The following is an 11,314-nucleotide window of genomic DNA, read 5'->3' on the forward strand; positions in this document are numbered from 1 at the left end:
CATGTTGCAGGCTTATAACTCTCGGGTTTTTGGCAAATCTTGACCCCACAGGTTAGGGGTCATTGCAGGGAGGGTTGCCCTTGTGTTTGGCACCACTTTGGAGTAAATCGGACAATGTCGGTTTATCAGAGAAGGGGTCAAGGGGTGATATTGTGGGGTGCCCTAAAACATTGGGTTTTGACCGTCAAACATTGTAGGGGGACTTCTGCCAGCGTTTGGTTCTGCTTTGGAGTGAATCGGATGACACAGGGTTTTCAGCAAAATATTGACCCCGTGGGTTAGGGCGCTGTGGGCTTTTTATTGCCAAACATTAAAGGGGGCCTTTTCCTGGTGTTTGGCACTGGTCTGAAGTGAATTGGATGATGTTGGATTTTTGGCGAAATCTTGACCCTGAGATTAATAGTCTCATGCTCTACTTTATGAGCCTTCTGAGCCTTGTCAAATGCTGACAGCTTCTAGGAGCCACAGGTGAGAGCTGGGTGCAGGGTGGGGGTCAATGTGCCCCCCACCAGAGGCATTACCCCTCCTCTAACACCCTATACACTCAGTGGTGGAGCTTCAAGCTGTGGTGGGGGCGCGGGGCAGAGAGCAGGCCAGGGCATGGCTGGTGCGCGTCCTGGGGGCGGGGCACTCCCCTCGCACCCCTGTTCCTCCGCCAGTGCATACACTCACTGTACACTTGTGTTTTGGTCACCTTATCAAGAACAAAGGTCTGCTGCCATCTGCTGGATACAGGTTTCTCTTCATGAAACACAGGCTAACAAGATGACTTAAAATAGACACGCATCCTTCCATTCTGTGCCCTTGAGTCCTTTCATGTGTCATAAAATCAGCCACAGTCCACATGGGACAGCACAGTTAATGTATAAAAGCCACAGGCATGAGCTAAAGCTGAATCTACATTTATTTCCCTTCCTGCAAATGGGGAATAGGCGATAAAGTCATAAGAAATTTACACCGTGTCAGCTCATCAGTCGCATCTCTAGCTAAAGGTTGCCAACTTCTTAATTGGTCCCTGTAACCATTTATTTAACTGCCATTTAATATGCAGCAGTTAAGACAGGAACTCGGGAACTGTGATGTTCCAGATGTTGTACTCCCAACTCCCATCAGCCCCAGCCAGCAGAGCCAGGAATGATGGCAGTTGGGAGCCTAGCAACATCTGGAGGGCAAAACGTTCTCACCTGTAATATTTACTGCGGTAGAGGGCAAGCTCTGATATGTCTTGGTATGACTAGAAAGGAACTCTGCACATGCTCAGAAGTGCTGGCATTCTTGAGTGTTCAAAACAGGTTCAAGTGGCATGCTGCACGTTCACGGATTAAGGACTCCCTGAAATCTGATGATGGGGCCAGGGAAAACTCTTTGCCAGATACTCTAGAGAAGCCATTGCCAGTTGAGAGTAGATGACTGAACAAATAGCCTGAAGTGGTATAACACAACTTTTTCTCTCCGCTGTTCCTTATTTTCCAAAAGGAAACACAAATCCTAGGTAAAGCACACCTGGAACCCATGGAATCTTGTGGTGGCGTGTATGAGTATTTGGGGGGAAAGAGACAAAGTTTGTGTGTCTCCTACATCAGGCTTAATTTTAGCTCTTCAGAGGCTTTTAGCTTTTGTTTCACTTGTTGGGCATGCCATTCTATAAGCTGCTTTTGTGAAAAGAATTAAGAATAGATGCACTGGAAATTTGAGTTTATAGCAATAATTATAGTAACAAAATGCATAATTAGAAAGACTTTAGAAAACCATCAGTCGAGGTCGAAGGAAGTATTAGGCTGTGATAGCCAAAAATTTCAGAAGGATGTTATGCTGGAAAATATGTGTAAAAACTAATAAAAAAATATTTTTTAAAAATAATAATTTTAGCCCTTCAGAGGCTTTTAGCTTTTGTTTCACTTGTTGGGCATGCCATTCTATAAGCTGCATTTTTCTAACCTTACATATACAAAACTGACATACAGCTCATTGAAGAACCAGCTACCATTAAACACGATGGCTCTCACCATTAAATACAGAGGCATTAGTAATGATTTCAAGCTGGCAATAGTAAATTCTCAAAAAGGCACCTTCAATCCCACCCACGACCACCTGTTCTATAGGGGAAGTCCTTGCCTGAACCTTGCCAAACCTTGGCCACCGGAGGCATCTAGCAATGGCAATGCTTATCACAGGGGTGGGGAACCACCAGCCAACCTGTGAACCAGATGCAACCCCTGGGGTCTCCCCATCAGGCTCAAGGCACCCCCTCCTTGCTCAGCCCCTTCCCTGCTGCAATTATGCCTGTAAAATGTAGGGCAGCATGTTTGCCTGCTTTATCTGATTTGGGGCTTGGTCCAGCACTTCCAAGTGGATCTGATTTGGTTCTGAGCCCCAAACCAATTGGGAGAGTCATGGAGTCGGGGTGGCAGGAGAAGGAGCTGCACAAAGCTGCCTGTACACCTGTCTCTTCCTGCTCCCTGGTCCTCCCCCTCAGACTGCCCCCCCCATTTTGACAATCCCAGATCATTTTTAAAAAAATACATTTTCATTAAATAAATTTTATTAACATATAAAACACATACATATACATTTACACAATTACACAATACACGTACATAACACACTACCTTATTTTCATAACATAAAACATGCCTACATTACTCTATATAATACCTGCCTATACTGTACATATCAACATAGCTACACACCTACCTCACACGGACACCCACCAAGGGACTTGACTTCCAGCCGTTCTTGTTGTGCTACTTTACTTTTCCAACTAGCGTAAACACATTTAATTACTTCTTTAATCTGTTCTTTTATCTTAACTTTACTCTCCTTTCACTCTAATCATTTTCTGGATTCACTCAATATCTGTCAAAAATTCTACTTCTTCCACATAAATTTTGATATATTCCTTAAAGATAGCCCACTCTTTATTCACTTTTTCTACCATATCTCCTCTTATCCTCCCTGCTAGTTCGGCAATATGGAAGTATTCCATCATTTTAGATAACCAGTCTGTTTTAGTTGGGATGCTGTGCTTTTCCAAAATTTGGCAATCAATAACCTGGCCACCGTAGTTGCATACATAAATATTGGTCTGACCGTTCTTTTCATTTCCTCTGACATGATGCCTAGGAGAAAGGATTCTGGTTTACCCCCCCCCCCCAAATGAAAATCTAAGCATCTTTTTCAATTCATTTTAGATATTTTCTCAGAATCCGTTGATAGTCCCAGATCAATCTGTGTGGACCCAGTGTGATTGGGGGATACCTCAACTCAATACAGCCAGCGCCTGGATCCACTGGGCAGCCCTAGAAGAAACTCTTTTATTGTAGCCAACTTTTAAAATAAAAGGAGCCAGTGTGCCAGTTTCCAGCATCAGGTTCTTCTTACAAACGCCACCCTTTGCTGTCATTGTGACATCACTTCCTGCTCTTGCTTCTATTCTCTCCACCAACATCCAACTTAACTGGCACAGAACTCTTTGTGCTGTGGAGTCCATTGGCTGCGCTCCCCTATTAAAGGAAGGCTCTCTGCGCAACCCAGGACATTTCTTTCTTCACTCTCCTCCTCACCACTTTGCCCAGAGCACTTTTTGTTAAGGGAAGGAGGCGATGCCTTTCAAAGGAGCACAATTGTGCTGCTGTTGGTTTTTCTACTTCGTCCTGCCTTGCAACTCTCTTTTCCAAGGCTATGGACCTGGGGACTACGGGGCGCCAGAAGTGGATTATTCAAATGAAGCAGACTTCGGGGAGAGCAATTATGGTCAGGACGTGGAGCAGTATGGTCCTGAAGCTGCAGGAGAAACCGCAGCTGAAGCACAAGCACAAACACAAGCACAAGCAGTAAGTTGCGTTCATTTATTTCATGTGTAGTTTATGCTCATTCCCTAAGTGAAATTCAGGACCCTCTAAGTAGCGCATGATAAATAACATGGGAACATAGCAACCTGCCTGGCACTGAATCAGACCGCTGGTCCATTTAGTCTATGCTATTATCTACCATGGGGATGCGGGTGGCGCTGTGGGTTAAACCACAGAGCCTAGGACTTGCTGATCAGAAGGTCAGCGGTTCGAATCCCCGTGACGGGGTGAGCTCCCGTTGCTCGGTCCCTGCTTCTGCCAACCTAGCAGTTCGAAAGCACGTCAAAGTGCAAGTAGATAAATAGGTACCACTCTGGCGGGAAGGTAAACAGTGTTTCCGTGCACTGCTCTGGTTCGCCAGAAGCGGCTTAGTCATGCTGGCCACATGACCCGGAAGCTGTACGCCAGCTCCCTCGGCCAATAAAGTGAGATGAGCACCACAACCCCAGAGTCGTCCACGACTGGACCTAATGGTCAGGGGTCCCTTTACCTTTACCTTTTATTATCTACCATGACTGGCAGCAGTTCTCCAGGGTTTCAGACAGTTTCTCCTGCCCTACCGGGATATATTCTGGGGGTTGAACTTTGGATCTACGTACAAGGCAAATGCTCTGCCACCAAGCTATGTCCCTTCCCCGCAGTTCCAATATCTGGGAATACCTCTTTTCAAAGGTCAGATTCATGTGCTTTTCCATATAGCAGCAAGGAAAGTCAGGCAGTAAAACTTAGGTTAGTTCCAAAATGGTAAAGGTTTCTAAATTATTTGTATAGAAACACAAAGATGGATTGCCTAAGCTTGGAGCATCCAGCTTAGACCTCCTTACTGGAAGGGTTCTCATGGTGGAAGAGAGAAAGAACAGAATTGGGTAGCCCTTCCTCCCAAGCTAAGGGGGTCTGACTTAGCTAAGCAAGGCAGGGCAGTTTACTCTATGGTCTTAACCCCTTCATGTATTAATTAGAGTTAAGTATGTTGGTTATATGAGGCTGATTTATCCCACACCAATAACCTGGACCAAGTTGTCTTACCTACCAAGGACTCCGAGTGGAGCTCAGCCTTTGTTATGGCACACGTAGGCCCAGCTTAGTGCTTTCCAGATGTTTTGGATTAAAACTCGCCTCAGCTGGAAGGCACCTGGCTGGGGAAGGCTGTTGCAGCATTTGAAAATGGCATGTGGAAGACTGTGCCACCTATTTTTAAGCACACCTCACTGTTTCATCATTGAGTTTTCAAGGTGGCTGTTCCCTCATGGGCAGCCTTCTGTGAGCTATATGTTAGTGGTGGGTGGGGCTAAAGGCAAGAAGTGGGTGGAATAACAGATGGTGACTCTTACTGGTTTAGCTACAATGCTCACAGTTTAAGGACACATTCCAGGCAGGCAAAAGCACTTGTGAGGGGCACACAGCAGTCTGGTGATGCATATGGCCCTGGGGAAAGAAAGACAGGGCTGGGTGGGGATTCACTTAGCCCCTGGTCCTGAGGTTTTCACTCCTGTTCTAATTTAGATGCTCATGGAGTTTGTCTGGGGACCTTGGGAGGAAGTGATCATGTCCTCCTAGGTTTCATGATACAGAGGCAAAGGAAAGTTGAGTGTAGTTGGACATGCACTCTGAACGGATTTCAAAAAGCTTAAGGAACTACTGGGTGAGATTCCGTGACCAGAAATATGCCAAGAGAAGGTAGTCTAAGAAGAACTGGAGTTTTGTAAGGGTGAAATATTGAAGGCACATATGCAGACAATTCCAACAAGAGAGAAAAGAGGGAGGAACCTAAAGAAACCAGTGTGACTGCATAAGTTGCTGTCAGGTGAGCTGTAATGTCGGGGCATGTAAGAGAAATTGAAGAAATTTAAAGCTCAGTTTCTGAGCACCCTTCTTTTTGCTCCGGAGCTTTCCCCACAGAAACCCACTATTTAAAGCCCAATCTTAGCAAACATAAATCCATTGAAAGCTTGAATTGATGTTTGCTCCGATTCAGCTTTAAAGAGCTGGTTTTCATAGGGACAGCTCAGCCCCAGCCATGCACCCCACCCCAAAAATTGGCCAAGAGGAAGTGTGGACCTCCAGCTGGAAAATAGTCTTGAGTTATATATAAAATGAATTGATATATAATGAATTGAAAAAGGTATTTAAATATACCTTCTTGAAGAAACCAGAGGCCTTTCTCCTGGGCATAGTCGGCCAATCGGTGTTAAAGAAGGACAGAACTTTCTTTATGTATGCTACAACAGCAGCAAGAATACTTATTGCAAAGTACTGGAAGACACAAGACCCGCTTTGGAAGAATGGCAGATGAAAATGATGGACTATATGGAGATGGCGGAAATGACTGGCAGAATCCGAGACCAGGGAGAAGAGTCGGTGGAAGAAGATTGGAAGAAATTTAAAGACTATTTACAGAAATATTGCAAAATTAAGGAATGTTAGAATGATGTTGGATTGAAGTTAAGTGGTTTCTAGCTGTAATGGTTTAAAAGAATATGGAAAAATTGGATTTTTAATAGGTAAAAATTTAATGTTACAATATATTAAGATTAAAGATCAGGATAATAAGGAGGGAAAGGAATTGCTGAACTAATAAATTGAACTTGAATACAAAAAAGGGAGGTATGAGGAGGTCCGGGAAACAAGTAAATGAAAGATAAGTGACGAAAAGATGGAATTATTTTAAACTGTTTTTTATTTTGGATTTTTTCTTTTTTATTATGTAATACTGTGAAAACTTTAATAAATATTTATATATATATATAAAAGAAAATAGTCTTGAATTGGGTCAGTGGCATAGGAGCAAAGCACTGCAAGTCCTCCCCCACCATCTCTCAATTTATCAAGACTCAGGGGAAGATGGCTGCCTCCACTGTCATAGTGAGCACCCACAGTGCTGGGCACCCACAGTGTGGCGCCCAAGTCAGCGCCCTCTGCGCCTGGGAAGGCTGCAAGTGTGGCCTGAATGCACCAGTGCCTTTCCCTCTGGTGCTTCACAGCAACTGGTGTTGACAGGTGTACTTCCAACACTATGCAAGTCTTCTCAGATGTAATCTGCCCTGGGTTTGATGGGGCCTTTCTCAAGGATATGGAGCAGGCATCTCCACACTCAGCCCTCCAGATGTTTTGGGACTACAGTTCCCATCATCCCTGACCACTAGTCCTGTTAGCTAGGGATGATGGGAGTTGTAGTGCCAAAACATCTGGAGGGTCGAGTTTGGGGATGCCTGATATAGAGGATTTTGTTGTTGTACAGCTATTGCTCTTGTCAGTCAGGTGTGGCCTTCCAGATGTTACTGAGCCACAACTCTCATCATCCCTGGCCATTGGCCATGCTTACCATGGTTGGTGGGAATTGTAGTTCCACAACATCTGGAGGGACAGTCTTGCTGCAAAGCAAGAAGTAATTCATTTCTGATGTTAGTGTGCTGGGTGAGCGCGTGGCTATATATAGGACTTTTTCATCTGGAACTCACTGGAACTCAGTTCCAGCACCTCTCAGGTGAGTTCTGGCACCTCTCTGTTGCTATTATAAGAGAACGAGGGAGGTGTTCATGGTGAGTTCCAATACCTCTTTTTCTGGAAAAATAGCACTGGATATGTTATAATGGGCTTTTGTTGGCAAAGCTAAGTATTATGTTCATGCAGGAGATGTGATTAATTTGATTTTGTTTTTATTGAAATATAGCAACTCTTTCCCATGGTTGTCTTCCTCGTAATTACCATTGACCACCCTCAGGGTTGGTAGTTGGCATGCTTGGTCTCCCACCAATGGCTCCTTCCCATTGCTGCTGCCATCAGCATGGCTTTACTGCTGTTAACTGCCATCAGTCACTCGCCTCTGCCCATCCCTCCTCCCCACAGGTATTCTGCTTACCTGGTGGCACTGACTATGGTCAGTTCCATGTTAGGGATGGGTGACTCCATCTCTTCCTCTCAATTTCTCAATTTCTCTAATCTTAAATTCGGTTTTCTACAATAATTTGGGATTGCTTTTTTTAAAAACAAAAGTTCTCATGAAAATTCAGCAGCATTTTAGTGCTAATTTATCCTAATGTACTCATTTTTGTAGGCTGTTTTGCCTAATGTACTCGTTTTTGCAAGCCTTGTTTCCATAATAATTATTTTTCCACTAATGTAATGCATGTTGATGTTATTTTCAGTAATATATGCATTCATCTGTGCATTTCACCCTACAATTTGCATTTTGGATACAATACAGACAAGTGTGGATTTCAAATGACAGTTGTGTTTTGATTTGCATATTGTTCCAAAAATAATGATTAGGTAGATTTGCCTTTACATGCAAACTAAATTGCATTTCTCTCCCTGTCCCTCCTTCTGACAGCCCTTCCCTGTATCTGAATGATACTGCTTTGGCCGCATAAGCAACAGCCCAAACACTGGACGAGAGAGAACTAGCTTAATAAATCCTATAGTAACTTGGCTGTTGGATATGGCAAGACATTAACTGTTGTAAAATGGTTGGATGCCAAAATGCTGATACCAAATATCACCTGGCCAAATATTTGTGCAGCTAACAAATTTTCAGAGTTTTTGAAGTCTCAAGACAATTTTAAGTGGTGATGATTTCAGTTCTATTCAAAACACATGGGTTTTAGATCATAGAATCATAGAACTGTAGGGTTGGAAGGGACCACGAGGATCATCTAGTCCAACCCCCTGCAATGCCACATTTTTTTGCCCAAAGATTAAGAGTCTCATGCTCTACCGACTGAGCTGGTATACTGCAGGTATAGCAGTGTGAAAGGGTCATTGGACACAGGCACTAGCATTCTAATCAGGCATCATAATCACGTCTGAACGCACCCTTTGTGAATCAATGGTTAGGGCTGACCCTATCAGCCAATCAGCCAATCCCCTCTGCTGGAGAACAGAACTCTGCATGCCTCGTGACCTGCCCTTGTCCCATCACTAAGATGCAGTGAAGGATGCTAACCCATTACTAGTGTTGAAGCAAGATTCAGCTGCCATTCTGGTTGGCTTCTGTATGTGGAATGGGGAGAGGGTACCACTTTGTCCTTGCCTCTCAGGCAGCAAAATGTATTGAGCCAGCTCTGCCAATGGAGCTGTACAGTTCACCTGCATGTCTGGGGTTAAAAATAATAATCCCAGAAGTTGCTGTTTTGCATTGAGGTTTGACTTATACTGTGACCAATGAATTCTGATTCCCTCTGCTGGCTTCTTTGGAAGAGTGGGATATTTTGAGCTGATTTCTGTAGCAGCATTTCAAGACAGGCTCCAGTGGATTGAGCAGAAGAGACCGAGAGTGAGTCCAAGGGTCAAGGAAGTGGCTTCTACACATACTGTAGAATGGAGAGGCAGATGGGGCTCATCCACTAGCTTATCTAGTAGAAGGAAAACTCTGACCCTAAACCTCCACTGCCTTGTGGGACATATTTGGGAAAAGAAAAGGCTATAAGGAATGTTGTTGTTGTTTAGTCGTTTATTCGTGTCCGACTCTTCGTGACCCCATGGACCAGAGCACGCCAGGCACTTCTGTCTTCCACTGCCTCCTGCAGTTTGGTCAAACTCATGCTGGTAGCTTCAAGAACACTGTCCAACCATCTCTCCCTCTGTCATTGTGCCCTCCATCTTTCCCAACATCAGGGTCTTTTCCAGGGAGTCTTCTCATGAGGTGGCTAAAGTATTGGAGTCTCAGCTTCAGGATCTGTCCTTCCAGTGAGCACTCGGGGCTGATTTCCTTAAGAATGGATAGGTTTGATCTTCTTGCAGTCCATGGGACTCTCAAGAGTCTCCTCCAGCACCATAATTCAAAAGCATCAATTCTTCGGCGATCAGCCTTCTTTATGGTCCAGCTCTCACTTCCATACATCACTACTGGGAAAACCATAGCTTTACAAATCCAGAATGGAGTCCCTAAGACGGTTCAATGGTGTTTTGTACACCTCTGCCTGGCATCTCCTTCAACCAAGCTGCTGCCAGATATATTGCTCTGCTTTTGTTTGGACCACATCAGCAAGTCCGAGAGGGGTGGTGGCCTTGTTGTCTGGGCAACCAAGGATCTCCATACACACCATCATGGCTTGCGCCCCAGCACTTCAGTGCTGCTAACGAAGTGGTTTGACTTCACCCCCAGAGGTGCACTCACTCCATTGACCCTTGAGATGGACAGATGCCAACAACAATGCATTTCAAGCTAGCTGTTGAAGATTAATGTGGTTTTAAAGGAAGCAGCAGCAAGGATAGTCATTGTGGTGCCGTCCACATGTTGAAGAACTGCAGCTCCCACCACTTCTGGCTATTGCCCATGCTAGCTGGGGCTGATGTGGGCTGCAATTCAACAACCCCTGGAAGGCCACAGGCCCCACAGCTCTGTATGAAAGCATTTTTGCCCTCTCTTCAGCTCACAAAGCTCCCAGATGGGCTGAATAAGGAAAAAATAGAAATGAAAAGGTGGCAACAGCAGTTAGCACCTTTGAACTGGGAATCTTAAGATTGTACCAACTTGAGCTCTCAAAACTGATCTTTTGCTGTATCCCCCATCCTTAGGAAGAAGAAGCTAATCAACGATGATGTCCCATTTCCTCGTTGTGGCAAGCATCGTCTGGAGGAAGTCTGTCAAACGAACAGCTTCAGATGGTTCCAAATGCTACCAACAGATTATATTATGGAATGGTTATTAAATATTTGTTAGAGGAGGAAAAAAAGCTTCTTCTCTTCCAGTCTGTGCCATGAGGTCCTCTTGGTTTGGCGGCATTCTGTGGTTAAAATATTACCAGCCCACTATATATTTTGGAAAATTATTTCTCCATATATATACTTGATCTTGGCCAAAAGGCTGAGAAGCCTATGTTTTCTATGCATTCAGATGTCTCTCGAGATATCATCTCCAAATTTGCTGTGAGGGTTTCCCAGTGTGTGTGTGTGTGTGTGTGTGTGTGTGCGCGCGTGTGTGTCTCTGGCTGCCATTTTGTATCCAGATGGCAGACTGAAACATCACTTTGGCATAGGTTCAGCCACCTTTTGAGATATTGTAACCAAACTTAGTACAAGGGTTCCCGAGGTGGGAATGGTGGTCTTTGCCGATGTTTGGATGTTGGGTGCCATTTTGAATCAAGATGATGGATCAAAATGTGACTTTGCAGTGGCTTAACCCTTTTTTGGCATAAGGGGTCCAAACTACACCAATCTGGACACCTCTGAATGTTCCACACACACACACACACACACACACACACCATTTGGTGGGTCTTTACCACATTTAGTGGGACAGTTCCAACCTGCACCAATTTGGATGCCTCCTAAGATATCATTGTGAAACTTGGCACAAGGGTTTCTGAGGTGGAAGTGAGGGTCTTGGATGCCAGACACCATTTGGGGGGCTAACCACATTAACCCTAAACATTAGCTCTCCCTCCCAAAAAGTTGATTTGAGGACAGCATGTACTCCCTGGGTCAGGGTAGAGTCCTGGGTTGGTTTGTGCATGCATGCATGT

The 11,314-nt window shown here is 44.6% G+C and overlaps 1 long non-coding RNA gene across 1 annotated transcript; it reads left to right on the top strand.

Moving 5' to 3' along the window:
* Positions 1-2,571: 2,571 nt before the first annotated feature.
* LOC310695832 lies at positions 2,572-10,525 on the top strand. Its single transcript, XR_014520251.1, has 2 exons — positions 2,572-3,833; positions 10,368-10,525. It is a non-coding gene; the product is annotated as an uncharacterized lncRNA (long non-coding RNA).
* Positions 10,526-11,314: the final 789 nt, after the last annotated feature.

This window comes from Podarcis liolepis (assembly GCF_965112155.1).
Source record: "Podarcis liolepis genome assembly, chromosome: 16".
Lineage (NCBI taxonomy): Eukaryota > Metazoa > Chordata > Lepidosauria > Squamata > Lacertidae > Podarcis > Podarcis liolepis.